Here is a 23673-nt window from a genome sequence, read left to right on the forward strand (position 1 = left end):
ATATCCGGGGAACAAGGAAATATTTTTATTTCTTGTCCAGAGGGAACAGAAGGAATCTCCACATAGGCTTCTGTGTTCGGTGGGCACTGTGTGAGCACAGTCTGCCTCTTGGCCCCCCTTTCCTTCTGTACAGAAGGCTTAGGAGCCTTGACCTGTTTCCACACTTTGCCTTTCTGGTGATCCACCAAAGGTTCCTCTCTGAGTCGCATGCCCTTTTCTTTTTCAACCCGTTTGAGCTTGCCGTGTGACATCAAACACCTTTCAACCTCAGTGTCAATCAGTGTCTCACTGTGTAAGACATCTCCCATGGCAGCCTTGAGGTAAAAGCTACTTGCTTTTCCTCTGTGTTTTACTGCCTGCTCTGTGACTTCAGGGGTGGAGTCAGCACTGACTTGGGAGTGGCTGAATTCATCCAGGCAGGAACCCTTCCGCTCAATCAGATAGACTGAGGGAGGGAGAGGGGGCGGGTCTCCGCCTCCTCCAGTGGAGAGTATCAGCTCATTCACGCTTCCGGCAGCCTTGGGGAGCGGTTGTCCCTGTCCTAATAAAGCTTGTTCAAGCCTGGCCAGGCGGGCGGCTACTGAATCCTTTTGTTCAGCTTTATCTAGCCCTTTCCCTCCCCCGGTGTTCTCATGGCACTTAGGACGCTGGGTGCGGTCCTGTGTGCATGCTTTGGAACGGGGCTTAGCCAGCTCAGGAGCCTGTGCTCCTTCGAGCAGGGGGGAATTAACCCTGCTGGCTCTGACGGCAAACACAGTCACTTTAACAGCTTTTTGCTCAGAGCGACTTTGGACATCATACTCCCAGGCTTTCTGCACGAATCTCTTAATATCAGTAATTTTCATGGTCTGTGCATCTGTATGCATTAAGAACATCTTTCTGACTGACGGGTGGAGATTCGCAATGAATAAACCCTTGAAATGTGTGTTCTCTTCGCAACCCTCATCATTTCGCCCTGCAAAATAAGTTCATCTAAGTCTCTCGTAATATTCGCGAGGGGACTCTGCTCTCTCGTGCTTAATGTTAAGAGCGGCGGCTATCGCAGCAGTCGGGTCAATAAACGCACTGTATTCTTCAATAAGTGCTTGACAAAGCTTCTCAAAATCATTACAGACTTCTTTCATCTGCCTAGCCATCCACTCATGTACAGCTCTGCTGGTAGTTTTCCTGACCAGAAACACTTTCTCCTGTTCTGTGGCGTTTGGCAGATACTGCAGGGTATACCTGAGGTCCTGAATATAACTCTCGATATTATTCTCTGACACTGCGGGGTCAAATCTCTCTATGTCCTTCGCTAGCTCTCTCAGAGAATGGAGATTTATCCTTCTAGCTTCTCCGCTGACGGAGATATGGAAGAGATCGTGGTCAGACCTGTCGCTGCTAGAGAGAGTGCTTAATAGCGACTCGAATTCAGACCTTTTAGCAACCATCGTTAAACTTAAAGAGTATTACTTTTAAGTACGAAATCACAGTTTTACCACAGAAAACCACAAGATCAAGTATGCAATCAACCCGGTAGATTGCAAAAGATCACAAAACAATCAAGCACTGCTTAAAGAGCAAGGGAAACTTTTTTTTCTTTCGGCTTTCAGCACACCGTATTGTTGTGTATGAAACCAGCGGCGTTTTATATTGAATTATTCCGCTTGGTTGACTCATTTCAGTCTTGCCACGCCCACCCAGGGACGCCAAATAATGTAAGAAAACCGGCTCAGGGACGCCAAATATGTAATGTTGCCATAGCAAAATTAAATGTAGTGGCTCTCTGAAGGCACCAGTTCTGTAGGGTTTGGGCATTTACTGAGACAATTATTAATTGTAGCAGTAAATCACAAAGTTGATTCTTTTGATGGCTTTAGAATCCAACCATGTGACATAACTCAAACAACGCGCACACACAGGTACTAATACACGAGGATACATTTATTAATACATAAAATATGCATGTAAACCTAACAGATCTTATCGAGAGGGTTATCAGAATACAAAAGATATATATTCAGTCAGTTACGAAGTGTTACACATATCAAGAGGACATACGTTCAGTATATCATTCATTAAGACCGTTTCGTTAATGAACTTGGTTATAACTTCTACATTAGATACTCAAACAAGTACATAACTCTTAGGAATTAAATTGATATCAACTGGTTGGGATAACAATTGAATTCTCGAGCTGTAATGCATTGAAGTTGAATACTCATCCAATCTTTGGGGATTCAGATCTTCCTGCGGGCACAAAGAAACAGTTGCAGGCTGTTGCTGTCCAATCCGCGCTCTCTGGCTCCGTGCCAGGCTGTGCTGTGCGGCTTGCGACGCTGCGCTGCTGATGCTCACTGTTGGCTTTAACTAGCAAAGTTTGTGCACAGGAGAAAAGATGACTGTGGGTCCGAGCAAGTCAGGAAGAGGACCGGTTCGTTTCTGATGAAGAGTTAGTTCTGAATAGTGATTCAGCTGTCCACAGTTCCGACCTGTTCACGAGGCCTGCTGCTGGTGCTAACCTCGGGTGGATCCTCTAGTTATTCTCTGGCAACCTCCGCTCTAGACTCTTAGAACAAATGAAAGTTCTGGCACTCGGACACACTGGCCATTCCGTGGTTGTCCGGGCTGAGTCTCAGGATGGTCAGGAGGCGCGCTGCGAGAATGTCCTGCCCTTGGGAGCCTTCTGCTCCTGGGCCGTCCTGCCCTGGAATTCTCCTTTGAATTCGCTTTAGAATTGTCCACAGAATCCTCTGAATCCTCCCTTCTGAATCTTACTGAATCTCACAGGCTCTCTGTGTTGCCTGTTTTTACCTGGAGGAACTTCAGCTCATTGATTGGCTGAAAGTTCCATGGGCATCAGAGTCCCACGTGGGTTACTCGGCCCTACCAGTCCTTGATTGATTGATCAAGGTGAGATATGAGTCACTTAGTCCTGACACTTAGTAATGCAGTCCAGATGTCCAACTGGCACTCCCTAGACAGATAGGCGCCAATGGATGACCATTGATCATGATAGCCAGGCTTAGCTAAGTGCATCCCCCTTTGGGAGCTGTCCTAGGACCTTAAATCACCCTGCATGAATAGTCTCTCTGTGGCTGCACCACAGAGATGAACAGAGAAATGGGGCCTCATTTGGGAAGGCTCAGAACACTTAATTCTGCCTTATTAATAAGCCTCGCCGCTACACACATATATTAATATAATAAATGATTGCTTATGCTTTATAAACAAATCTAATTAAAATAAAAGCTTAAGTTTTGTATTTATCTTGTACCATAGAACATGATTTTCTTTGTATTTCAATCCCACAAAGTGTCCAAATGACGCACTACATGATATAAGGAAGATTATCACATGCATATCGGTATTATCTTTCTTACGAAAATGCATTCCTTTCATTACCTTTTACTTTTTAAAATGAACTCAAATTGTGTATAATGTAATAATTTAAGTAGAATAGATTCTAATAATATAATGATCCAGTGTGTTGCACTACTTCACTGCTTCACTGCTCTATGCTGTCTGGAAATAAATCCTCAGACTGCTTACTGCCCTGGGCATGTACCAATGAATTACAGGAGCACATCTATTTCTCACTGCGTTGAAGCAGGAGACACACAGTCTCTGCAAACACATCCTAAATACAGTGTTCCAGCACCTTTGACCTCATCCAGAAAGTATCATTTCTTGAAAGGGATTGCTGTCCGAATGCACATCTGAATCCCAAACAGAATCTCTAGTAAAATACGATCATTTGTGAAACAGGCAAATGACTGTCTCAGGGGCCCATTCCTCATTGTCAGACATATGTATGCAATGCTTTCACCGTGCATTGAGCAATAGGGATTAAAAACACAGCAGGTAAGGTTAGATGTCATGTTCTATGATCATTTCTTTCAGCATTAGGGACTAAATATACTAAACGTATGATACTAAAATGTTATTTTCACATATATTAATGTAATAAATGATTGCTTATGCTTTATAAATAAATCTAATTAAAATAAAAGCTTAAGTTTTGTATTTATCTTGTCCCATAGAACATGATTTTCTTTGTATTTCAAGCCCACAAAGTGTCCTTTGATCTCTATTCTGTGGTAATCCACGATGACCCCGTTCTTCAGGTGATTCATCATGTCCTCCCTCGCCTGTTGAGAGGCCACCTGATCTCTTCTGCCGTGGCGTGCTTCATACACGCCCTCTTGAAGTGAGCAGGAAGCTGATCAAAAGTATTCAGGCACATCTTGCACACCAGGGGAATCCTCGCGGGTTTCCTTTGAAAATAAATAATACCATCTGTGTATAGAAACAAGCTAAGACTGATTTCTTAAATTATCCTTAAAATTCTCTCTCATAGTTTGAGCATAATGATTTTATTGCATTTATATAAGAATTGCTCATTGCTCCAAAATAAATAATGGTCTCAGTCACAGACTTTCCAATAGAAGCCATTGTGGAGTTCAGCAACTGCAGGTCCTAGAAGTGGGGAAGGAATTTTAAAAGAAAAATTGAATTACAATACAGAAGGAATGGCTGAGGGTTCACTGAAATGTATAAATATACAAATTCCAAAGACTGAGTCCATATAGAAACAACTACTTTTCATTTTCAGTATAAGAAAAAAAAAAACTATCTTCCAAAGCATCATAAAATTGTCCCTTCTTCCAGACCCTACTTCTCTCTTGTAGTAGTACAGCAGACCTTTCCAGGTGAGCAGATCACAGAGTCCGAAATGAGCTTCCTCCATCAAGCAAAGTACCTGAACATGACTCTGTCTTCATAAAAGCGCCCCTGTAATAAATAAATTAAATCCAAAATCAAGAGGGCAATTGCCTACTGAAATACAAGAAGTCATCAATTTTAACCTAGCAACACATTAAAGGCTGCATCTATACAAGTGCGATTCTAGAAATGCTCACCAGATTACGTTTTAAGAAGGAACTGCGCCTCAGGTTCCGCCGAGATCTTAACTCGGATGGCAGGATTCAGAGTCCGGAGTGTGGACTGATGGCGAACGGAGGGTCCACATACTGTGGATCCCTCAGTGATCTTCCGCGTATTCAAACCGCCAGCGTGTGACTCCCCTGTCCCTGTGATCTCATTGCTCTGCTCTCTCCTCTGTGCAGCCGAGCCCGACTCACGGTAAAGTGAAAAAAAAGATGCCCTCAACGTGAGATTTACTCTGGAGCGAGGATAGATGTTACCTTTTTATCATTTAACAGGATGTATGTGATGTGGCGACTAGGTTCAATTTTGTATCCTCTTTAAAAGATTAAGGACTGGGGTGAGCGTGATTTACCACCCTTTCAGCTAAGAACCCGACTTGCGCACCGTTTAAGCTGCATAGACTCGGTCGTTTAACTCTTCTCCGTTAGCAGGGTTAAGGTTAAAGAAAAAAAAATAGCTGACTTCTTTTTTTTTTTGCCAGCCGCTAGCGCTGATTAGCAAGGCTTGTATTTCATGTTTTGCAAGTTGCATCCATTTTAAGAAAAACAAGTCGCTTTAAAGACAGGAAATGAATACTTGCATTTAATTAAGTCTAGCCGTAGGCGGTTGTCTGTAAGGACCAGTTCTATTCGAGAAGACACAAAGAAGGCACCGCTGGGATTCGAACCCAGGATCTCCTGTTTACTAGACAGGCACTTTAACCAACTAAGCCACGGCGCCCCAGGAGTGTTGTCCTTTTGCAGCCACTTGGACACACCACTCAGACACATCTGCATTCGGTGTGTGCTCCGCCTGCTCGCTGAGCAAGTTGCCACCTTTACATACAATAGCAACATCGACACCAAGAGAAAGGATGACAAATGGCTTTTATCTGGAACTTTTCATGTCCAAGGAGCTCAATGTGCTTTCTGTGTACAACAGGGCCACTGAACTCCACACTGGCCACTGAACCACAGCAGTGGCTTGCTGGCTTGACATCTCCCAAGGAAAATGTTGAAATCACATGTGGAACAGGAAAATGACCCTCGAGTACGTGGGGAAAAAAAGAAAAAGATCATCTGGAGCGCGCCAACCCATGTCCGGACAGCCCAGTTTCGTCGACAAGGTGGCTGAGTGGTTAAGGTGATGGACTGCTAATCCATTGTGCTCTGCAGGCATGGGTTCGAATCCCATTCTCATCGTTCTCCATGTCTGACACGTGTGCCTGTTCGGTGTCGGCCCTCCTGTTGTTTGCTCCGGTGCTAGAGCCGCACATTTTCTAGCAGTGGCTGAACATGGTATAGTAGGCCAACGTCGGTATCGAGCAGTAACAGTACTTACTGCGCCCCATAAGAAATCGTTTGTCCCTGTTCAAAAGAGATTGTGCGATGTCCTGCGGCGTTCGTAAAGCAAACCTTTGACAGTTTGAAAAGAGGAATTTATTCTGCTTCCTGTGCGTGCAGTAGTTACAAAGTTGAACGTCTTTACACGATCTGCTGCAGTTTTCAGTGGGCGGGCTTTGTCAGATGGCTTGAAAAAACGCACTGTGTTTCGGCTCGGGAAACATCATGAGCAGTGTCCTGCATGTTTTCTGTGTATAGCTGTCTTTTAACGCATACAGAATTCATTCGAAATCATTGATTTCTCCAATTAACAAGGGTCCCTTTTTGAACCTGCGAGAAGCATTCTTTCAATGTAACAGATTTACTCCGGGGAAAGCCAGCATGACATTGAGAGTAGCTCAAGCTTTCAGCACCCGTATCGGACTGCGTGTATGCAGACACTGCTCAGAATCCCCTGTAAGATTCTCCTTCAATTCCATTTTGCAGTGCTTTAGCTCTTTCAAAAGGCTTCGCTTTGCTAGTCACAATCCAAGGCTCATGACAGCATTTGAAAACATTCGCAACTGCGTTGGCCGGGAATCGAACCTGGGTTAACTGCTTTGAAGGCAGCTATGCGCAACACTGGCTCGCTCCAGAATAAATCTCACGTCGAGGGCATATTTTTTTCCATTTTACCGTGAGTCGGGCTCAGCTGCACAGAGGAGAGAGCAGAGCAATGAGGTCACGGGGACAGGGGAGTCACACGCTGGCGGTTTAAACACGCGGAAGAAAACTGAGGGATCCACAGTATGTGGACCCTCCGTGTGCCATCATTCCACACTCCAGACTCTGAATCCTGCCATCCGAGTTAAGATCTCGGCGGAACCGGAGGCGCAGTTCTTTCTTAAAACGTAATCTGGTGAGCATTTCTAGAATCGTACTTGTATAGATGCAGCCTTTAATGTGTTGCTAGGTTAAAATTGATGACTTCTTGAACTTCAGTAGGCAACTGCCCTCTTGATTTCGGATTTAATTTCTTTATTACAGGGGCGCTTTTATGAAGACAGAGTCATGTTCAGGTACTTTGCTTGATGGAGGAAGCATATTTCAGACTCTGTGATCTGCTCACCTGGAAAGGTCTGCTGTACTACTACAAGAGAGAAGTAGAGTCTGGAAGCATGGACAATTTTATGATGCTTTGGAAGATAATGTTTTTTTTTCTTTGAAATCGAAATGAATCAGAATATCAGTACAAAAGACAAACTCTTGGTTTGGTTTAAAGAGATATGGTTTTAAAACAGACAAAATGTAGAAAACAGGTGTTTCTCACTTTTGGAAAAGAATGGACCGGGGGTAATATTTTACTAGGTGCAGTGCTGATCTCACTGGGTTACAGTCCTGCAGTGTTACACCAAGGCCAGTGGCGCAATGGATAACGCGTCTGACTACAGATCAGGAGATTGCAGGTTCGACTCCTGCCTGGCTCGGGTCGTTTTTAAACGCATCGGGCTACTCCCTAAGTAGTCTGTGCTACTTACTGCATTGTAATCGTACCCAGTAAGAGATTTCCTTCATGTAAATGAACTGCACCTGACCTGGGCTCAGTACGGTGCTGAGAGCTCAGCGTTGCTGTTCTAATTAGCACGCACTGCATCGGCTATGAGCCCGAACCTTTCAATTATTCCGATCAGTAAGTCAACACGTAGTCCACATGAACGGTAGAAATATTCTCTTGTCTGTCTCTTGTTTGTATAGAACTGAATGTCCCTGACAATGTACTGTTAGTTTTAATTGAAGAACGGCATTTGTGTTCAAATATACCAGACAAGTTTATGTAACTGCTCATGCGACACTCAGTTGTAATTAGTCAAGAAATAAAGTCGAACAACAGCTGCGGGTTTGATTCTGAACGTATGAGATTGCAGCGCCTTTTACTTCCATTGACAAATGATAGATATTCGAAGAGAGATCCTTCAGACCAGCAAGCAAACCCACGGCTATTTCGGTTTTCTATCTAGGCAACGTTGGTGTCTACAATAGCATACATGAAAGCGTGATGCAATTTCTGTGGCTACATTTGTTGCACGTCATGCACAGTAAGAGTGTTTCTAACACCAAATAAAAAGTCAACAATTAGCGATCACGCCTTCTCCTCAGTTAACCCACTGAAACCCTTGCTGTTAACAGTTCTTTACTGCGTGCTTTACCAGCACCTACATATCGTGTCGGTTCTTTCAGCTTTATTCATTAGGTTTTCAAAGGCATAAGTAGAGCACCAGAGGTGCGAACGCAAAATGTGTAGTTATCTGAAGAATTGATTTCCATGGCAGCGGGTCCAAGCGATTTCGCGTTGTTATAGTACCAGGAAAGGAAAAGCGGCACTTCGCCTCTGCCGCGCAGGCACAAGGCGACGTGCGGCAGACGCCGGAGTCGGAAGGTTTCGAACCTGCGCGGGGAAGCCCCAACGCATTTCGAGCCCATCGCCTTAACCACTCGAGCACGACAAATGCGAGCTCGCCGCCGCCGCATTCCTCCTATAATCAAACACGGACTGCGATTTGGCTGCGGAAACCTTTTTAAAGTTGCTCTCCGTTAAAAAAAATACCTTTCACAAGATTCGTGCCGGCAGACAGACACGCCTCAGAGGGTTTAAGGCTGGCTTCACGTTCAAATGATAAAGTCCCCCAGTCCGGATGTCAAAATGCAACTTTGGCAGACAGAAAAAACATCAACAAACCAAAAATGTGGACAAGGATTTTACAAGCTGCACCACACTGCACTTTCAAAAGCATTTACATTCGTGTTAGACGCAGGAATTGCCTTTGATTTGCGCGCTTACGAACGCCATGGAAAACGAAACAAAACTAAAGCCCTCAGCTCCTGCACTTGATTATAATGCCGTTACGTGTCGAAGCAGGAATTTACGTCATCCTACCACTGCAACACGGGGAATAGAGGGAAATGAGCACAAGCTACGAATTGTCTCTAATCAGTCCCTACAGTTGTAAGACGCCTGGAAGCGTGCACCCCCATCATTAATCTTTGCGCATCTGTGCAAGGTAAACTCTGGAGCAGTCTCTGAAACGGCTCAAAGGAAACACGTGATTGATTCCATGTGCATCTGGGGTTCATTTCTTATTTACATTTAATTCAAGGGAAAGGCTTGGGTCAGTTTCAGACGGCCTCCAACAGCGAGATTCAAGCGCCCCACCTTCAGCCCAATCTGCGCCGCCAGAACGCCAACGGCTCCTCTGGTCTTTGGGGTGCGGTTGTGACCCCGTAACCTAAAGTGTTGGTGGCAGACAAATGGAGACTAACAGGTGATGTCCTAGGACATGACTACATTGTGACACTCGGTGGGGATGGTGACCATTGCTTGGAAAAGAGCGCGAGGCCCCTTTAGAAAAACATTTTGTTAACAGGCATTCTGCCTCAGCCTAAACACCTATAGCTTGCAAAGCGCATGCTATTAGACAGGCACCTCTGCAAGACCTTAAGAGTCTCTTAAACTAGTGATAGTAAGGTGTTCCCAATGGGCGATGTTTGGCTTTCAAATCATCTCTCTCTGGAAGCGCCGAGATGCAGCTGTTTAAGGCTTAGAAGCAGCTGACTGTTTCACTACCTAGCTGATTACTGTCAGTCAGGGAGCTCAGAGGTGAAAAGCCTGTCTGAGAGACAATTCGCCGTCGATCAGTTCAATATGTTCCGTACCAGCTCGGCGCAACTGAGATCATCTTGGTAGCCGTGTAGCTCAGATGAGTGAGAGCGTGTGTGTGTGTACCACCGTGATTGGATGCCGGTCCTTCTCAGGTCACAGTAAACCTTCTGCTGCCTAACTTCCCTAATTTTGGGGATCCCTTTGAAAAAGCAAAGGAAAAAAAACTGGCTCTTCATCAGCATGATCGACCTCACCCAGTGTGCCCCAGTGGCCTAATGGCTAAGACACTGGCCTCCTAAGCCAGGGATTGTGGGTTTGAGTCCCGTCTGGGGTGTTCCTGTCCCATTTTGAGCGTACAAATGTCCTTTTGATTTGCAAAGCTACAACCCCACCTTACTCAGTGAGCGTCTCTGCTTTTCTCTCACATACAGTTGGGAGAAAAACTTTTGTAAACAGCCCTTCAGAATGATGTGGATTTCTGCATGAATGGCTCCTAACATGTGATCTTATCTTTATCTAAGTCATAATAATTAATAAAGAGAGTCTGATTTAACAAACAACACACGCCCAACATTTGACATTGCTGTTTCTTTATTGACCAAATGGTTTAAACAATCAAGGTCATTGATGGAAAAAGTACGTGAACCCTTATATTAAGGAGCTAGTGGAACCTCCTTTATGACAAAAACCTCAATCCCCACTTTCTGTAGCGGCTGGTCAGACCTGAGCAGCGGTTAGGAGGTATTTTGGCCTATTTCTCTATGCAAAATTGTTTCAGTTCATGTATATTTTTGGGATGTCTTGCGCTGAACGGCCTGCTTCAGATCACGCCACAGCACTTCAATGGGATTGGGGTCAGGACTCTTACTTGGCCATCCCAAAATACGGAATTTCTTCTGTTTCAGCCACTCTGTTGTTGATGTACTCCTTTGTTTTTGTCATGCTGCATGACCCAGCGTCTTTCGAGTTTTAGATCACAGGCAGACACCCTGACATTCTGCTGTAGAATTTCCTGATACATCTTGGAATTCATCGGTCCCTCGATGATTGCAAGCCGTACAGCCTCCGCCATGCTTTCCAGGTGGGATGAGGTTTTGGAGTTGGTATGCAGTGTTTTGTTATCTCCAAACATAACGCTGTGCACATTTACCAACAAGTTCAACTTTTGTCACGTCTGTCCACAGAACATTGTTCCAGGAGTTGCTGTGGAACATCCATGTGGTCTTTAGCAAACTTGAGAGGGGCAGTGGTGGTTTTTTTTGGGGGGAGAGCAGTGGTTTCCTCCGTGGTGACCTCGCATGATCACCACTCCTGTTCAGATTTCTTCTTATGGTGGACTCATGAACACAGACGTAAGACAAAGTAAACCACCTGTTTGCTAGATCCCATCCCCACTCAGCTAGTCAAAGATTCCCTTGAAGGACTGGCAGGACCTATAATTAGTATGATGAATGCATCGCTTGCGTCAGGCGTCGTACATGATCAATTTAAGGTAGTGGTTCTTAGACCGCTCCTTAAGAAGTCAAATTTGGATCCACAAGTTCTTAACAACTACAGGCCTGTCTCAAAGGTCCCATTTCAATCCAAAAGTCTTGAAAGAATAGTTGTTGCCCAACATCAAATGGATTCAAATAATATACTTGAGAAATTTCAGTCTGGTTTTTGAAACTGCATTAACAAGAGTCGTAAATTATATTCTCTTAGCTACTGATGCGGGGAATGCAAAAGTGTGAGTGTGTGAAAGAGTGGGCCCAGCAGGAGGCGGTGGCGTGCGGGGCGAGGAGGTGGCCTAGGCTGCGTGATTTGTGCTGTGGGTGCGGGCCGCTTGCAGGGGCCTGTTTAACTCATACTTACCTGGCAGGGGAGATACCTTGATCAAGAAGGAGGTTCACCCAGGGCGAGGCTCGGCCATTGCACTCCGGCTGTGCTGACCCCTGCGAATTCCCCAAATGTGGGAATCTCGACTGCATAATTTCTGGTAGTGGGGGACTGCGTTCACGCTCTCCCCTGATGTGCTTGGTCCAAAATCAGATACGGGAGGGTTAGGACACCATGAGCTGCGTGGCTGCGGAAGGATCCCGGTTCGACAGGAGTGGACGCCGCTGCTGGTTCTCGCTGGCTTTTAGTTAGGGGTCCGGAGAAGCATCTCAAGCTAGTTCCACTACTCCTTCCGGACGTTCATTCCCTTTTCAAAGTCAGTCGTTTTGCTGTAGTCTGCGTTCTTTAGGCTGATTATCGAGGTTAGCCTTTATTTGGTCATGGGGGGCCTCGGTACTGTATGCTGAGTCTAAAGACAGTTTCACCCGTTTTCTGATTGCTCGGTTCTGTACCAGTGCAGACATGTCAAACAGTGAATGGCTGTACCTCTATTGTATCCGTGCTCAATGAATGAAATTGGTAACAAATGAATATATGTCTAGTTATACGAAAAACGAGTGGTTTATCGACTCATCTTCATTTGCAGATTTAGAGGCAGCGTCGATATTCGTTTTACAGACGGGTTTTTTTTTTGAATATGGGTCACACACATGCCACAGCAACAAAACATCTCTAGAGATGAGGCTATAGATCACCTTTCCATCCTGCAGGTTTTCCTCCCAAAGCCTACGGCACCAACGGCGACCCCTGCTGGCCGGGAGAGCAAAAGCTTACAGCACCTGGTATTCCCAGGCAGTCTCCCATCCAAGTACTAACCAGGCCCGACGCTGCTTAGCTTCCAAGATGAGACAAGATCGGGCATGTTCAGGGTGGTGTGGCCGTAAGCAAAAGCCCTGCCGCCTGACTCGCTACTTGAAGCTTTGTGTGGCGGGGGTTCCGTGCCCCCCGAGCGGGACTGAAGGATCGTTCGTGTGCAACTCTTTGGAAAGGAGCTGCTTTCCAAATCGCATTGCGTGCCTGGATGTTGGCGAATGCGCTCCCTTGTGTTGGCTCGTCCCGCACTGGAGGAGGACAAACAATCTGCACGGAGGAGCACCAGGCAAGTCTTCACCAGACAAAAACCTCCAGTGCACAGCACTCTGGAAACATTTCGGGGCTTTCGCGTGTTTATTTCAGCACGTAAAGCGCACCGGTCCAACACGTCGGCCGGGCGCGCGGCGCCTCCGCCCTCTTGTGGCCTTGCGGCGTCAGAGCAAGAGGCTCCTTCTCGCTGCCCTTCCGCTGTGTTGCAGGGCCCCGAGAGGGAACCCGGAGCGCGCACTTTGTGGGGGGCGGGGGACCGCGTTCGCGCTCTGCCCCCGGTCTCTTGCGCGAGTACTAAATCTCACGGACAGGGGGGCCTCGTCATTGATTGTTACAGGTGAGACGGGGATTAGGAGGAGACCCCGACTGATGGGTAAAGGGGAGCACTAACACCAGAGGGACACCCCCGGCGTCTCTCTTTGAGAGACGCCCTGGGGTTTCCTAATGGCCAAGGAGGGTCGGGACCTCGGTTTGACGCCTCCCCCGAAGGACGGCGCCTGTTTGTGCAGCAGAGTGTCGCCATCAGGAGGCTGGAGCGTAAGAGAGCCACACAGCCCGCAGGGTGAGCGCTCCCTACTGGTCCCAGTCACACCTCTTGCAGGAGCAGCAGCAACCGGAGCTTTTCCGGGGTGGAATCTCCCATCCGGGTGCCGGCCAGGCTCACACCTGCTGGGCTGCCCCGGGGGTGAGCCCAGTCGAGAGTCGCAGGGCCAGATCTAGTCATCGGGGAGAAACGATACAAGTGAAGGATTGCTCGGCTCTCGGCACTTGAAAAGACCGACAAATGTCTCGTTCCCGCCGGAGCTGAATGTACCCGCATGTGTGGTGTCGTCTTCTTCCCCGGCCCCGCTGTGTTTGCTGTATTGTCTCTGAAGCCGGCCCCCCCGAGACGAGACGGGCTGTTCCTGTGCCCCAATTAACACTTTACAGGTGCCATTCCCCGGCATTGTGGCCATTGTCGGTGCTCACACGCGATAAGATAAGGCGGAGGAGAGCGGGGCATGCCCAGCGGCAGACATTCAAGGAGGGGGCAGTGCGAGGTGAGGTGAGGTGCGACACGCCGGAGCCCCGACGCAGCTAATGCGGAGCACTTGTTGGACTGGCATCGAAAGGACGTGAGCGCACGGAGCGAGCCTTCCCTGCGGCGGAGCGCGGGAACTTTCTCCCCCCCTCCCGCTGCAGGAGTTGTGTGCACTGCAGCGGTGCCGAGAGAAAAGCACAGAAGGCAGCAGGCTCTGGAGAGCAGGTAAGAGACGGAGCCTTGTGGGCAGGCGAGCAGGCCTGTTTTTTGGAAATTGCTGAAAAGGTTTGTTCGGTGTGTGGCAGGCGCACGTCGCGAGCTTGCGTGGCGATCTGCCGGTCTGGAGTTATGCAAATGAGGCCGAATTGCATCCCGGGACATGCTGCGAATGCGCAACGGCGACTGCAGATGTGTAGGAAACGGCACGCTCGTTTTCTCGTTTTGCCCACACTTTTGAGTGTTAGTGTGGCGTGTGAGTGTGTGAAAGAGTGGGCCCAGCAGGAGGCGGTGGCGTGCGGGGCGAGGAGGTGGCCTAGGCTGCGCGATTTGTGCTGTGGGTGCGGGCCGCTTGCAGGGGCCTGTTTAACTTATACTTACCTGGCAGGGGAGAAACCTTGATCAAGAAGGAGGTTCACCCAGGGCGAGGCTCGGCCATTGCACTCCGGCTGTGCTGACCCCTGCGAATTCCCCAAATGTGGGAATCTCGACTGCATAATTTCTGGTAGTGGGGGACTGCGTTCGCGCTCTCCCCTGATGTGCTTGGTCCAAAATCAGATACGGGAGGGTTAGGACACCACGAGCTGCGTGGCTGCGGAAGGATCCCGGTTCGACAGGAGTGGATGCCGCTGCTGGTTCTCGCTGGCTTTTAGTTAGGGGTCCGGAGAAGCATCTCAAGCTAGTTCCACTACTCCTTCCAGACGTTCATTCCCTTTTCAAAGTCAGTCGTTTTGCTGTAGTCTGCGTTCTTTAGGCTGATTATCGAGGTTAGCCTTTATTTGGTCATGGGGGGCCTCGGTACTGTATGCTGAGTCTAAAGACAGTTTCACCCGTTTTCTGATTGCTCGGTTCTGTACCAGTGCAGACATGTCAAACAGTGAATGGCTGTACCTCTATTGTATCCGTGCTCAATGAATGAAATCGGTAACAAATGAATATATGTCTAGTTATACGAAAAACGAGTGGTTTATCGACTCATCTTCATTTGCAGATTTAGAGGCAGCTTCGATATTCGTTTTACAGACGGGTTTTTTTTTTTGAATATGGGTCACACACATGCCACAGCAACAAAACATCTCTAGAGATGAGGCTATAGATCACCTTTCCATCCTGCAGGTTTTCCTCCCAAAGCCTACGGCACCAACGGCGACCCCTGCTGGCCGGGAGAGCAAAAGCTTACAGCACCTGGTATTCCCAGGCAGTCTCCCATCCAAGTACTAACCAGGACCGACGCTGCTTAGCTTCCGAGATCGGACGAGATCGGGCGTGTTCAGGGTGGTGTGGCCGTAAGCAAAAGCCCCGGCGCCTGACTCGCTACTTGAAGCTGTGTGTGGCGGGGGTTCTGTGCCCCCCGAGCGGGACTGAAGGATCGTTCGTGTGCAACTCTTTGGAAAGGAGCTGCTTTCCAAATCGCATTGCGTGCCTGGATGTTGGCGAATGCGCTCCCTTGTGTTGGCTCGTCCCGCACTGGAGGAGGACAAACAATCTGCACGGAAGAGCACCAGGCAAGTCTTCAGTGCACAGCACTCTGGAAACATTTCGGGGCTGTCTCGTGTTTATTTCAGCACGTAAAGCGCACCGGTCCAACATATCGGCCGGGCGCGCGGCGCCTCCGCCCTGTTGCTGCCCCTGCAGCTTCTTCACTTTTCCCTTTAGTTGCCATCGATTTTTTTGTAGTGCTATACATATACGATTGAGGTATCTTAGAGTTCTCCTTCGAAGACCCAGCACTCTCTTTTCTTTTCCCAGTGTTACTCATATCGGACTTTTTAAACCTAAAAAAAAATCGTTTTTTTTTCTTTCAATTATAACTGAAGTTTAAACAACTAGTGTTAAGTCCTTATTTTTCTGTAGTCAAAAAAAGCAAAAATTAACATTCAGGTCATGAAAAACTCAAAAAAACTCCCCAACCACTAAACTTTACCTCCCACCTGAGCGCCATCTTGAACGCCCCTACCACCAGAGAATGCTCACGATTTCGGAAGCTGCCTCCGGGACGTGCTGATTCCACACATCCTGAATAAATCATGATATTGTTAGTTGCTGTAGCTAGACGTTCAAATGAGTTTCATGGCCAGATGGACTGTTTCCTCCAGCGGTATAATAATGCAGTGAGACAGCACGATGCCTGCAAGACTATTTCACGCTAAACGCCACAGATTGTGTTTGTCCGTTCGTGTCAGTCGTCCCGCAGCCACGGGAAGTGGGACACAAACATGCTGCAATGCTTTCAAGACGTTAGGATTTGTTTGTGCAACATCCAAGAAGAGTACTTGTGGCTTGAATGTGAACTGTACGTGCCCGCCCCCTTTCCTCTGTAGTGCATGAGTTCCTCCCGGCATGCCCTTCGTCATTGTTCTGTCATCTTGTATTTAAAGGGTTGTATTTCTGCTGCTGAAAATAAGCAACGATTTTCTCACAACGCCCTTTGTTCCCAACGGAGCCCTTGTCTGTCATGAAATTCTTCAAAACCTCAAGCTAGAAGAAGAAGAAGACGACAAATATGAAGCGTTATAGCAACGACATGCCATGAGACGATCGATAACGATTTCCATAGGATCCCCGCGGTTGCCCGGCAACCGTCAGCTTTGCGCAGTGGCAGTATCGTAGCCTGTGAGGTTTAGCCGAGGCGCGATTATTGCTAGTTGAAAACTTTTCCCAATACTCGCTTCCACCGGTTTGCAATACAATCGGCGAAAGCAATTTTTGACAGTCTCGTCAGAGACTGAGCAAGGTGTTTAAAGACAGATTTGGTCACGGTGATATCATGGTAGAAAGAAACGAGCTTGTTACGTGTCAACAGAAACGCTCTTTAGCTCTTTCAGCTTTATGCAGAGAACAGCGTCTGTCGAGATTACTTTTGTGTCAGCGCGAAACGCCGTGTGCTGTCAGTATGATTTCATATTGCTCATAGCGGCGCCTGGCTTTTGTCTGTCAAACGTTAGGTTGCGCTTCTTCATGCTGCATCGTCGGCATGAGTGGAGCATTTTAAACGTCTGTACTTACTGCGCCCCATAAGAAATCGTTTGTCCCCATTCAAAAGAGATTGTGCGATGTCCTGCAGCGTTCGCAAAGCAAACCTTTGACAGTTTGAAAAGAGGAATTTATTCTGCTTCCTGTGCGTGCAGTAGTTACAAAGTTGAACGTCTTTACACGATCTGCTGCAGTTTTCAGTGGGTGGGCTTTGTCAAATGGCTTGGAAAAACGCACTGTGTTTCGGCTCGGGAAACATCATGAGCAGTGTCCTGCATGTTTTCTTTGTATAGCTGTCTTTTAACGCATACAGAATTCATTCGAAATCATTGATTTCTCCAATTAACAAGGGTCCCTTTTTGAACCTGCCAGAAGCATTCTTTCAATGGAACAGATTTACTCCGGGGAAGGGCAGCATGACATTGAGAGTAGCTCAAGCTTTCAGCACCTTTATCTGACTGCATGTATGCAGACACTGCTCAGAATCCCCTGTAAGATTCTCCTTCAATTCCGTTTTGCAGTGCTTTAGCTCTTTCAAAAGGCTTCGCTTTGCTAGTCACAATCCAAGGCTCATGACAGCATTTGAAAACATTCGCAACTGCGTTGGCCGGGAATCGAACCTGGGTTAACTGCTTTGAAGGCAGCTATGCGCAACACTGGCTCGCTCCAGAATAAATCTCACGTCGAGGGCATATTTTTTTCCATTTTACCGTGAGTCGTGCTCAGCTGCACAGAGGAGAGAGCAGAGCAATGAGGTCACGGGGACAGGGGAGTCACACGCTGGCGGTTTGAATACGCGGAAGATCACTGAGGGATCCTCAGTATATGGACCCTCCGTGCGCCATCAGTCCGCACTCCGGACTCTGAATCCTGCCATCCGAGTTAAGATCTCGGCAGAACCTGAGGCGCAGTTCCTTCTTAAAACGTAATCTGGTGAGCATTTCTAGAATCGTACTTGTATAGATGCAGCCTTTAATGTGTTGCTAGGTTAAAATTGATGACTTCTTGTATTTCAGTAGGCAACTGCCCTCTTGATTTCGGATTTAATTTCTTTATTACAGGGGCGCTTTTATGAAGACAGAGTCATGTTCAGGTACTTTGCTTGATGGAGGAAGCTCATTTCGGACTCTGTGATCTGCTCACCTGGAAAGGTCTGCTATACTACTACAAGAGATAAGTAGAGTCTGGAAGAAGGGACAATTTTATGATGCTTTGGAAGATAATGTTTTTTTTTCTTATACTGAAAATGAAAGGTAGTTGTTTCTATATGGACTCAGTCTTTGGAATTTGTATATTTATATATTTCAGTGAACCCTCAGCCATTCCTTCTGTATTGTAATTCAATTTCTCTTTTAAAATTCCTTCCCCACTTCTAGGACCTGCAGTTGCTAAACTCCACAATGGCTTCTATTGGAAAGTCTGTGACTGAGACCAAGTAAGTGTTCATTATGCTCAAACTATGAGAGAGAAAATTAAGGATAATTTAAGAAATCAGTCTTAGCTTGTTTCTATACACAGATGGTATTATTTATTTTCAAAGGAAACCCGCGAGGATTCCCCTGGTGTGCAAGATGTGCCTGAATACTCTTGATCAGCTTCCTGCTCACTTGAAGAGGGCGTGTATGAAGCACGCCACGGCAGAAAAGATCAGGATGGCCTCTCAACAGGCGAGGGAGGACATGATGAATCACCTGAAGAACGGGGTCATCGTGGATTACCACAGAATAGAGATCGTGTCTGGTGAGGCAAACAGGATAGTGGTTGTAAGACTGCTAGAGTCCTTGGGCCTTTTTGTACATGGGAAGCCTGAAGACACATTGGCAAGGTGAGATATTTTTAATCTGTAAGGCTTCTGTAGTTTCTTTTTGAAATCATTGTTACAACATATTATGTAAAAGCATGTTGAAAAGAATCTACCTGCATTCCAGCGGCCCTGAGCAAGAGGCCGCTGTCCAGGAGGAAGAGATGCCAGAGGCTGCTCTAGAAACTGAAACAGAAGCGCATAAGGAAGGGGAAGATGTGAGCTCTGAAGAACTCTATCAGCAGTAAGACTTTTTTATTTTTCAGATGTATCTATTTTTTACTAAAATTCTAATTTGTCTTATAGGTATAAAATGTTTAAACCGGTGTTTTATATCCTTACAGGCCCTGAGTAGTTAAAAAGTATCAGCAGGCCGGAAGAGAGTGGCCCAAGCTGGACTCTATAGAAAGCACTCCCTGGATGCTCCTCTCCTGATTGGATTCAAACAGTACCTTACCAAGGATCTGGGAGTGGCAAATTATTCTCAGGAGGTATTTATTTTTTAAAGGCATTTAAAATTAAGCAATGGTATCTTCATTGTAAATGTTTTTATTTCTTAGCTTAAAATTCACCCATGTGAAATGATGTCAGCCATAAACATCATGACTCTATATTTCCTACCTGAATCTATTCTACTTAAATTATTACATTATACACAATTTGAGTTCATTTTAAAAAGTAAAAGGTAATGAAAGGAATGCATTTTCATAAGAAAGATAATACCGATATGCATGTGATAATCTTCCTTATATCATGTAGTGCATCATTTGGACACTTTGTGGGCTTCAAATACAAAGAAAATCATGTTCTATGGTACAAGATAAATACAAAACTTAAGCTTCTTTATAAAGCATAAGCAATCATTTATTACATCGCTTCTTGAATTAAATCTTTTGACAAGAGGTAAGACTTCTGTTACATTTAAACCCATGTTTAGCTGTGTTTTTTAGATTTAACTGAACCAATTTCTGTGTGTGATAATGTCCTTGAATTCTGACAACATCACACTAAATTACATGATATAAAACAGCTAATGTTTCTAGAGATAAAGTTTCTGAGATGCTTCTAATTACTTTTTATTACCAGGGACAGTTTAATTCACCTTGTACAGTACTGTAAGACCAAGATACTTTTTTTAAAAGTTATTTAACATTTTATAGAACTTTGTCTACTATGGCAACATGATGTGCTTGGTGAAACTTGGAAAAATACTGCTTGGCCACTTATCTTAAGATAAAGATAGGATAAAGGTTTATCTTTTGCACCTACCTGACCCCCAGGGAAGGCCAATGCTTTCTAAGTTGATGGTTCCCTACAGTAGACTGTACTTTAATTTCAAAGGTAATGTATATTGACCCAAATCAGTTTTGGAATCCAATCTACTGACGAGATGGAGCACATCCTTTTTTCAGGATTTTAGCATCATACGTTTGGTATATTTAGTCCCTAATGCTGAAAGAAATGATCATAGAACATTTGGACACTTTGTGGGCTTGAAATACAAAGCAAATCATGTTCTATGGTACAAGATAAATACAAAACTTAAGCTTTTATTTTAATTAGATTTGTTTATAAAGCATAAGCAATCATTTATTACATTAATATATGTGAAAATAACATTTTAGCATCATACGTTTAGTATATTTAGTCCCTAATGCTGAAAGAAATGATCATAGAACATGACATCTAACCTTACCTGCGGTGTTTTTAATCCCTATTGCTCAATGCACGGTGAAAGCATTCCATACATGTGTCTGACAATGAGGAATGGGCCCCTGAGACAGTCATTTGCCTGTTTCACAAATGATCGTATTTTACTAGAGATTCTGTTTGGGATTCAGATGTGCATTCGGACAGCAATCCCTTTCAAGAAATGATACGTTCTGGATGAGGTCAAAGGTGCTGGAACACTGTATCTAGGATGTGTTTGCAGAGACTGTGTGTCTCCTGCTTCAACGCAGTGATAAACAGATGTGCTCCTTTAATTTATTGGTACATGCCCAGGGCAGTAAGCAGTCTGAGGATTTATTTCCAGATGGCATAGAGCAGTGAAGCAGTGAAGTAGTGCAAAACACTGGATCATTATATTATTAGAATCTATTCTACTTAAATTATTACATTATACTCAATTTGAGTTCATTTTAAAAAGTAAAAGGTAATGAAAGGAATGCATTTTCATAAGAAAGATAATACCGATATGCATGTGATAATCTTCCTTATATCATGTAGTGCGTCATTTGGACACTTTGTGGGCTTGAAATACAAAGAAAATCATGTTCTATGGTACAAGATAAATACAAAACTTAAGCTTTTATTTTAATTAGATTTGTTTATAAAGCATAAGCAATCATTTATTACATTAATATATGTGAAAATAACATTTTAGCATCATACGTTTAGTATATTTAGTCCCTAATGCTGAAAGAAATGATCATAGAACATGACATCTAACCTTACCTGCGGTGTTTTTAATCCCTATTGCTCAATGCACGGTGAAAGCATTCCATACATGTGTCTGACAATGAGGAATGGGCCCCTGAGACAGTCATTTGCCTGTTTCACAAATGATCGTATTTTACTAGAGATTCTGTTTGGGATTCAGATGTGCATTCGGACAGCAATCCCTTTCAAGAAATGATACGTTCTGGATGAGGTCAAAGGTGCTGGAACACTGTATCTAGGATGTGTTTGCAGAGACTGTGTGTCTCCTGCTTCAACGCAGTGATAAACAGATGTGCTCCTTTAATTTATTGGTACATGCCCAGGGCAGTAAGCAGTCTGAGGATTTATTTCCAGATGGCATAGAGCAGTGAAGCAGTGAAGTAGTGCAAAACACTGGATCATTATATTATTAGAATCTATTCTACTTAAATTATTACATTATACTCAATTTGAGTTCATTTTAAAAAGTAAAAGGTAATGAAAGGAATGCATTTTCATAAGAAAGATAATACCGATATGCATGTGATAATCTTCCTTATATCATGTAGTGCGTCATTTGGACACTTTGTGGGCTTGAAATACAAAGAAAATCATGTTATATGGTACAAGATAAATACAAAACTTAAGCTTTTATTTTAATTAGATTTGTTTATAAAGCATAAGCAATCATTTATTACATTAATATATGTGAAAATAACATTTTAGCATCATATGTTTAGTATATTTAGTCCCTAATGCCGAAAGAAATGATCATTTGTTTAACATGCACGGGTCTGTCTCAAAGGATGCAGTACTCCTGAAGGGTCTCAAACCGTACATTTCGGATGCCTAGCTGTATCCCTCACATGTGGCACCTCAGAATGACTTCTAACCTTACCTGTGGTGTATTCAGTCCCTATTGCTCAATGCACGGTGTACATACTGCATACATGTGTCTTGAGAATGAGGAATGGGCCCCTGAGACAGTCATTTGCCTGTTTCACAAACAGGGACCTGGACCTAGACCTGGCCCGTACAGGGCTCAAACCCGCGAACTTGGCGTTATTAGCACCACGCTCTAACCAACTGAGCTAACCGGCCTCACGACAGTGCTCCTCTCTGTGCTGCAAAAAATCAAACTCAGGGAATTTCTTTTGTCCTCCTTTGAATAGAAAGCCGTGTAATTCAGTGTACGGGCTTTCTCGTGCAGTTTCATGGTTCTTGTAACCCAAATCCTACACTGGCCTGAAGTGCCCCCCCATTTCACAGCATTTTTCAGCTGATTTAAAATGTACCTAAAGGAGAAGCATTATTGAAGACCATCAATTACCAAGAGCTTTTGTCAAAGGTTTTGGTGGTCATTTTGAATGACCACAGAGCGCTGTGACCTCGGTTTTACATCTCATCCAAAAGACAGCGCCCTTTTACAACACAGCATCTCCGTCACTATACTGGGGCATTGGGACCCGCACAGACCTCAGGGTGAGCGCCCCACCGCCGGCACCATTAACACCGCTTCCAGCTGGAAGCTTTGTTTTTCCCTGTAGCTCATCCTCATCCAGGTACTGACCTGGCTCACACCTGCTTAGCTTCAGTGGGTTTTCAGTTGCGAGTTGCAAGGGGATGCAAGTGATGGAGCCGCTCGCTGCAAAAGCCACTGCATTGGCCGGGAATCGAACCCGAGCCTCCCGCGTGGCAGGCGAGAATTCTACCACTGAACCACCAATGCTCAGTGCCTGGGCCTTCAAAAAAGACGCTTTTTTGGTGCTCTGTGCAAAACGCGTTGACATCTGCTTCCAGCTGCAAAATGCCATTTGCGGACGCTGAGGAACTTATTTCCAAGGCAGCGGGTACAAGCGATTGGGCGTTTTAAAACCACCAGGAACAGCAAAGAGGCGCGCTTCTTTGCTTGTGCCGAAACACACCGACTGAAGGCGGACAACGTAGTCGGCAGGATTGGAACCTGTGCGGGGAGACCCCAATGGATTTCTAGTCCATCGCCTTAACCACTCAGCCACGACTACAGCAAGCCCCACCGCCGCTGCGTTCTTGCTACAATCTTACCTGGATCGCGAGGCGCCGGCGGAAGCCTATTTCAAAGTCGTTCTCCGTTTCAAAAAAACATTTCCAAAATACAAGCCTTGCAGACAGACACGCCTCAGAGGACTTAAGGGTGGCTTCATGTCGGAATGATAAAGTCTCCCCGTCCGGACATGAAAATGCCACTTTGTTACACACAAAAAAAGAATCAACAACAGAGAAATGCCCACAAGCATTTGAAAAGCCGCACCACGTCGCACTTGAAATAGCTCTTACATTAGTGGTAGACACAGGAATCGCCTTTTTATTTACGCTCTTACCAACGCGATGGAAAGCAAAACAAAGCAAAGCA

General features: G+C 45.5%; 7 non-coding genes and 1 pseudogene across 7 annotated transcripts; 4 read left to right on the top strand and 4 right to left on the bottom strand.

The window, feature by feature from the left end:
• Positions 1-5575: 5575 nt before the first annotated feature.
• Positions 5576-5649, bottom strand: trnat-agu (transfer RNA threonine (anticodon AGU)). Its single transcript has one exon. It is a non-coding gene; the product is annotated as a tRNA-Thr (tRNA).
• A 1995-nt stretch (positions 5650-7644) lies between these two features.
• On the top strand, positions 7645-7717 carry trnac-aca (transfer RNA cysteine (anticodon ACA)). Its single transcript has one exon. It is a non-coding gene; the product is annotated as a tRNA-Cys (tRNA).
• A 4017-nt stretch (positions 7718-11734) lies between these two features.
• On the top strand, positions 11735-11898 carry LOC138232488 (U1 spliceosomal RNA). The gene has a single exon (XR_011187212.1). It is a non-coding gene; the product is annotated as a U1 spliceosomal RNA (small nuclear RNA).
• A 635-nt stretch (positions 11899-12533) lies between these two features.
• Positions 12534-12652, bottom strand: LOC138232477 (5S ribosomal RNA; annotated as a pseudogene).
• Positions 12653-14459: 1807 nt separating this feature from the next.
• Positions 14460-14623, top strand: LOC138232481 (U1 spliceosomal RNA). Its single transcript, XR_011187205.1, has one exon. It is a non-coding gene; the product is annotated as a U1 spliceosomal RNA (small nuclear RNA).
• Positions 14624-15259: 636 nt separating this feature from the next.
• LOC138232410 (5S ribosomal RNA) lies at positions 15260-15378 on the bottom strand. Its single transcript, XR_011187141.1, has one exon. It is a non-coding gene; the product is annotated as a 5S ribosomal RNA (ribosomal RNA).
• Positions 15379-16670: 1292 nt separating this feature from the next.
• LOC138232371 (U4 spliceosomal RNA) lies at positions 16671-16811 on the top strand. Its single transcript, XR_011187103.1, has one exon. It is a non-coding gene; the product is annotated as a U4 spliceosomal RNA (small nuclear RNA).
• Positions 16812-22939: 6128 nt separating this feature from the next.
• On the bottom strand, positions 22940-23010 carry trnag-gcc (transfer RNA glycine (anticodon GCC)). Its single transcript has one exon. It is a non-coding gene; the product is annotated as a tRNA-Gly (tRNA).
• Positions 23011-23673: the final 663 nt, after the last annotated feature.

Source organism: Lepisosteus oculatus, unplaced genomic scaffold (assembly GCF_040954835.1).
Source record: "Lepisosteus oculatus isolate fLepOcu1 unplaced genomic scaffold, fLepOcu1.hap2 HAP2_SCAFFOLD_63, whole genome shotgun sequence".
NCBI classification, from domain to species: Eukaryota; Metazoa; Chordata; class Actinopteri; order Semionotiformes; family Lepisosteidae; genus Lepisosteus; species Lepisosteus oculatus.